We start from the raw sequence: 7511 nt of genomic DNA, 5'->3' as shown, positions 1-7511 counted from the left end.
ATGTGAGGCTGGAATGGGAAAGGTGTTCATGTCTGTTGCTTATTATTGTTCAACATAAGTTCTGTTTACTTAAAATTTGTTTTGCCTATTCTCAAGTGTTTTTACCGAATTACATAACCATCAGGGGTAGATGAATGACCCCATGGCTGCACATCACTGCCCATGCCTGATGATATCAAAGTTTTAATGTATCTGCCAAACACTGCATGGGGGAAAGTGTTTCATTGTTGCTTCTGTTTGTCTTTATATCATTACTGTAAAGTCGGTCGGCTTTTTTTTAAGTCCACAGGTCGTCTCCTGCCTCTTCTGTGAAATGACATCTGCTTGCTTTGCTTACATTTCTGTTGGCTGTTTTCTCTTTTTATTTGCGTGAAGATGTGCTTTGTGGATTCTGATGTTGGTGCCCGGCCATGGCTCCTCTTTAATGCATCGTGGGTTTAAGAAAACGTAAGGTCTGAAAATCAGTGCATAAAACACAGTGGAGCATAATGAAACACATTTCAAGTGCACCCTTACCTTCACAAAAAGGTTATTTATGTGAACTTTGAAACAAGAGTAACCCCTTCAGCATTTAAAATATCACTAGTTTGGTTATAATTTATTTCTTGATCTGGGTGCTGGTTATATGTATGGGTGGTTAACTCTGTAAAATTTCATGGAGCTGTAAATGCATAAGTTGGTGCCCTTTACCATAAGTAAGTTATATTTTAGTTAAAAGTTTACTTAAAAATTCATTAGATTTATATCTCAATGTGCATACAACTTTTCATGGATGTAAGCCTGCTATAACTTTTGTTGAAGATGGTGCATTAGAAAACTCAGCGAGGGAGGGAAAAGATAACAGAACAGAACGAGCTTCTGTGAGTTCAAATGAGGCCACAGGAGGTAAGAAAGAAGACCCAAGTCAAGGTAAAGGGTAACTCAATGTCAACAGGATGGCATGCTGTCTAATACAGCCTTTTTTAGGATAAAGCAAAATGTCATAACTGATCATTTTTATTAGTCTCTTTCATTTAAAGAAGACTAATAAATCAAGATACAGATCGGGGCCATGAAGGTAAAAAATGTCTCGCCTCTGGAATACCATTCCTAAGAGAAGTAGAGTGAAATTACAAAAGACAGGATTTGAAAACTGAACTGGCCACTCCCTTCTCACCTGAGCCCTCGTGTATTCAGTTGTAAAAGGGAGATAATAAAAACAACCATGTGGGGTTGTTATGAAGACTAAGAAAAGCACACACATGAAGAACTCGTCCAGTGTCTGCCTCAAATTATAGTAATTATGATTGTTTCTGTCCCAAGATGTGAAAATTTTAAGGGGAAAAAAAATGTTTCTATTTAGAATTACTTAATTTGTTGAAAGGCAAAATTGAATTTTCTTTTTTCCATGGAGCACTAAAAACACTTTCAGGACCAATATGTGATTTCTATGTGATGCAAGAACGTGACTTGGTGTTTTTCCCTGTTAGTTTTTGAGCATGATGTACAGGCTTCTAAGTAGGCACTGGTGATTGCTGCTTAAGCTCTTAGCAGTTAATATAAACCTTGGATTTACATGGCTTTCAATTTCCTTTACAACAGTTGCCTGAGTCGGGTTTATCACCCTTGTCCTGGTGCACCCAAGAGGACAGAGAAGGTGGAAAGAACAATCAAGCTGGTGAGGCTGTCTTAAAGTAAAAATGTTTTGAGCAAGCAGCAGCTATAATTTTTCTGCCCAAATCAAAATCTCATGAAGTTGTGTTTAGACAGGGCTTAGTTCTAGACCTCAAATTTACTTGTGTACACTTATATAAATACCTAAGGATTCAAGTGGGGCTTTTTTTTCCCCCCATAAATTACCTTATGGCAATCATATGCTGTTTGGTTAACATCAAATAGATCTATATCTACAAAAATCTTTCTCAATATAAGCAGGAATCTGAACATAAAAACCCTTTAAAATAATACTGGAGCCCAGATTAAACTCACAAACGCCAGGAGGGTTAATAGGGGTTGAAGGACACCCTCTCCTCCTTCGCTCTGCTGTTGTGATTGTTGAGACTTGGTGAACTGGAACGAAATTGACAAGGGGCAAGCTTGTCGTTTCAAGTCTCCCAGATTAAATTGACATCTTGTTTTTAATTTCATTTCCTTTTTTATTTAAAAAAAGAACTTGTTATTCACATCTTGTAATTACGCTAAATAAGTTAACTGTCCCAGCAGTCTCTCTGCCTGGTTGCTCACTGGACAAAACACAAATGTGTTATCAAAAATAGCCTCTCAGCCATAAAAAAAAAAAGAATGAAATAATGCCATTTGCAGTAACATGGGCGGCCCTAGAGATAGTCATGCTGAGTGAAGTAAGTCAGACAAAGACAAGTATCTTGTGATATCACTTATATGTGGAATCTAAAAAAACAATGAACTTAATACAAGACAGAAACAGACTTTCAGACAAGCTTACAGTAACCAAAGGGGAACGGAGAGGGCAAGGAATAAATTGGGAGTGTGGGATTAACAGATACTACAGATAAAATACACAACGAGATCCTACTGCCTAGCATGGGGATCGCTACGCAGTATCTGGTAATAACCTACAATGAAAAAGAACTGGAATATATATAACTGAATCACTTTGCTGTACATCTGAAACTCACACAACATTTAAAATCCACTATAATTTTTTTTTTAATTAAAAAAATAAATAGTCTCAACACAGGCAGCTCAACACAAACATTGATGTTGGCTGAGCAGGGGTCTAAGGAGCAAAGTAACCTGCATCTGGACATCTCCAACCCAGGGCGCTATACAAAACATCACCCAGATCTTCATACTCAAGTTCACTGCAGCTACTGGAAAACAGAGGCAGGAATTGAGTCTATATTTCAAGAGGAAATTATGGGGAAATGGAATTAATCACTGACTTGAGTGAAGATTTGAAGCTAACAGATCTCTGGTTGCTAAACCTTGACTCATTCTCAGCAAGATTTTGTGACTCCAGTTTACTATCGATGACATGAGAAAAACACAAGCAAGCTTTATCTTCTACAATTGTTGTGCCCTTAAAACTTGTGTGAACTGAATTGTGGAAAATAAAATTACAAGCTCTGAATATATCAAGAGAAAAGAAATTAAAAACCAGGAGCGTCATGTGACGTGGACACACGTACAAACATCACTCACAAAACTTTGAATGAGTAAGGTTTGAATTATCTGAGATTTTTGTAATGGAATAAACAGTATGTGTCTATTTCAGCTAAAAAACATGAGTAGCTTTGAGCTACTCATGGTTTTAAATAAACTAATAATAGATTGGAGCAATTTTTATTGCATTTGATTATATATTGGGGCCAGATTTTTCTCTGTACCCTCCTCTTTAGGTGAACAAAGGATGCTGTTACATCTTTTTCATAAGCCACGACAGTTACTGTTGTGGAATACTAAATGTGACTCTAGTGGCCCGGCGGCATTACTGAATCTTCCAAAAGTGCCCACTGTTCCCCTTGGAAATAATGTCATCAGTGACAGGCTGCAACTGAGGAATTTCTGATAAGCAATGAGCACACACCAAGTCCAGGCATATTATGCAAGGGTTTACTCTGTTAGCAGAGACATAGCGGGGCTACCTGTTGAAAAGCATCTGTGAAAAACTTCTGCTATTATTATGGAAGCAGTAGGCAATATTCAAACAGAGGCAACTCAGTCATTTAAATAAATGTGTTTTTAATCATAAAATGTGACTGCTCTACAGACCCGTTTTTTTCCTATTGACCTGTTGGAGATACTGTTGATGAGATTTAATGCTTTAAGGGCAAAGTCTTACGAAAGGCAGCATAGAAGGACACAGCAGTATTCTTCCGAAGCTGTGAATCATTATTTATCTGTGTGAAATCTGATGGCACTTAAATCTGTATTCAAATCACCTAAGCAACAAAAACACAGACTTAGATGACCACACAAGATGTGCCCACCAAGATGCTTCTCCTCTCTGTTACTTTCACACCCCTGCCATTGCTGCCGCTGCTGTTGAGTTGCCAAGTTGCATCTGACTCTTCTGTGACCCCACCAGCCTCCTCTGTCCATGGGATTTCCCAAGCAAGAATACCGGAGTGGGTTGCCATTTTCCCTTCTGGGGGATCTTCCTGACCCAGGATGGAACGAGTGTCCTTCTTGGCAGCCAGACCCTTTGCCACTGAGCTGCCTGGGAAGCCCCTCCATGCCCCCGAGAAGAAAACAAAAACAAGCAAAAAGCAAGGCTGGAAGCTGGAATACTGGGGGCGGGGGAGGCCACGAGTTAGTATTTCAGAAGACAGCTCATTTTCAACATATGAATGTGTTCGAGGTATTGATTACAGCTTAGACCCCAACAGTCCCCCTCAAGACAGGCTGCAACTATACACACGGCTGCTGAAGGGGAAGACTTGGATGACCTTGTTCTTTGGTCACAAGGGCGTCAGCCCTTTCCCTCTCCCCAGCCCCGTCTCCCACTTGGTAATTGTTGATCGGATCAGAGGTGGGCTTCTAACCCACCCAAGGCAGCCATTCTGGCCATCTAACGTCTGGCCATCAACTACACTGATCAGATTTCTTCTCTCACAATGTTGAAATAAGAAAGATTAAAAAAAAAAATCTGGAAGGGACCACCCTGGTGGTTCAGGGGTTAAGACTCCCTGCTTCCACTACAGGGAGTGAGAGTTGCATCATTGGTCAGGGAACTAAGAACCCACATGCTACATGGCGCAGGCAAATTAATTAATTGGTCAGCTTTCAGATATATTAAAAAAAGAAGAAGAGTCAGAGCCTTAAAAAGGCAACACTTGCTCCTGAAATTTTCAAGGAATAAAAATGATGGGTATAAAGGAATGTCTTGGAGGGGCCACATGCTGAGACTCAGCTAGGCATGGATGTGACGGCAGGTCTCACCTCCCCACCAGTCTCTGCATTCAGCTGCATTGCCCAATCGTCCTGGGGTTGCACATACCCATTTGATGAGCCAGCGGAGGAGACAGGAGAACAACAGAGGCTGCATCACAGGGAGCAAGCTCAGAACCCAGAGAGGAAAGGAAAACAAAACCAAACCCCCTAAACAATGAAGACACCCATTGGGCTGGAAGGGTCGGCTGGATGATGCTTTGAGAGCTTGGGTATCAGGAGAGAATTGTGGTTTGGGGTACAATCTTAGAACTCTACCTGAAAGCTTGAAGCTGTCTTTCCCAGTCTCCCCTCCTTCCTCCAACCCTTCCCAGGCAGTGGGAGGATGTATAATACAACCCAAGATCACTATCATTTGCCATGGCAACCATCTATCCCCAGATCTCCTGGACCAGAGGAGACTGGAAGGAGAAGACACTTCCCCAGGACAGAGAAGCATAAGAGTGTGTAAGCAGAAACCCTGGGGTATGTCGGAGGGCAGGGCTTGTCCGCACTGCCATGGGGCAGCGTGGGCTACGCTGGTGGGAAACCTCAGTGAGGGTTAAACTAGCAGCCAGCACAGCAGAGGGCAGAGCCTCAGAAGCTGTGATGGCTGATTTTATGTGTCAACTTTATTGGGCTCAGGGATGCCCAGGTAGCTGGTAAAACGTGATTTCTGGGTGTGTCTGTAAAAGGTGAACATCTGAATCAGTAAACTGAGTAAAGAAACTCATCCTCCCCAATGTGGGTGGACACCATCCAATCCACTTAGGGTCTGATAGAACAAAAGGCAGAGGAGGGGCAAAATTTGTCTCTCTCTAGGAGCTGGGACATCCATCTTCTCCTGCCCTTGGACGTCAGATCTCTTGATTCCTGGGTCTTTAGTGTGTGTGCATATGAAGTCACTTCAGTCGTGTCCAACTCTTTGTGACCCCATAGACTATAGCCCGCCAGGTTCCTCTGTCCATAGGATTTCCCAGGCAAGAATACTGGAGTGCATTGCCATGCCCTTCTCCAGGGTATCTTTCCGACCCAGGGCTAGACCTGCATCTCTTGTATCTCCTGCGTTGGTGAGCAAGTTCTTTACCACTAGCACCACCAGGGCAATTCGGGTCTTTAGACTCTAAGTCAATAACCCCACCGGCTTTCCTGGTTTTCCAGCTTGCAGATGGCAGATTGTGGGACTTCTCTGCTCCCATAACCATGTGAGTCAATTCCTATAATAAATCTATCATCTATCCATCCTGTTAGTTCTGTTTCTCTGGAGAATCTTGACTAATACATAAGGTAAATGAGCCACCTCCCTACACACACCTTAAGGAGGAGCAGAGCTGAGGTTTCGCCACCTGGCAAAAGAAGACTAGGAATAAGGTGACAACTAAGTGGGTGACGCTCCACAAAGATGATGGAGGAAGCGGAGGAGATGAAGGCCAGTCACAGAGAACCAAAACCTCACCTTGCTCCCCCCCACCCCGCCTTAAAGTGACTTCCCCCTTCCCACCACCCACCACCCCCCACCAGGGGACAAACCAGGTAACAGATCTGGTCCCCATGCTCACTCTGACCAAAATAAAAGGCACAATCAAAAGCAGAATAAACCCAATCTGAGAGCCAGGGAGTCTAGAAAGCAATCTTTGGCATTTTGTCAGCAATAAAATGCGAGTTTCCGTTTTTAATTTTGGGAAATTTCATATTGCACAATTTACTATGTCTCCTTGAGCTGCCAGTACTATTTGCCATCTATTTGGTATCTGGACCAAACCCAAGCATTTACTGGCAGAGGCTGCTTTTACTGGTTTGGGCTGCATTGCAGATTAGTCAGAAGAACAGTCTCTGAAGCCAGACTTCATGAGTTCAAATCCCACCTCAGTTGCTTGATAGGGGTGCCTCTTAAGGAAAGCACTCCACCCCTCTGTGCCAAGATTCCCACCACCCAAGGTGGTTGTGAAGATAAAGCCGAGGGATCAGCTTTCCTGGCTTGCTCAGGACTGAAGGGCTTCCCTAGGATGCTGGACTTCCAATGCAAACACGGGGAAGGTCCTGGGAAAACTAGGAAGTGCCGGTCACCTAAGGGAGAAATAAGCTATTGCAGGTAAAGCGCTAAAAACAATGGGTGCTCAACAAATATTAGCCACTGATATTAGTGAACTTGCTATGAATGTGACTACTGCAAAGGTCATTGCTTCCCCTGACCTTGGAGGTCTGGGACTAGTGTCCTGGTCTTTTCTGAAGGATAAGATCACTTCCATTTCTCCAGAGCTCTGGAATCACTGGAAACAGAGGCAAAGATGAGGGTGATGTGCCTGGGCTGACAGCCGAGTCTGCACACACAGGGAGGATGAGCCAGACTGCAGCCTCTTCTTCCGGCCTGGGATAATGCCGGAGGGGCCCCGACCCGCCCCACTCTGCGATGGGTCCACCTGAGCCCTGCTGGCTGTCCGGCTGGTCTGCACTGGAGATCTACAGACAGAGCGTGGTCTGCTGAGTGAAGACTTCTAGTTTTTGGAATCAGATTTCTCCTCGGGACAGCCTGAGTCTCCCCAGAAATTCCAAGTGAATTTTGGAAAACGAAAGGACCATATGCTTGCACACTCTGATCTGGCATCCTGGGAGTTTCCATT

This window comes from Cervus canadensis, chromosome 20, assembly GCF_019320065.1.
Source record: "Cervus canadensis isolate Bull #8, Minnesota chromosome 20, ASM1932006v1, whole genome shotgun sequence".
NCBI lineage: Eukaryota > Metazoa > Chordata > Mammalia > Artiodactyla > Cervidae > Cervus > Cervus canadensis.
The sequence above is the reverse complement of the archived record's forward strand: the minus strand, read 5'-3'. Positions refer to the sequence as shown.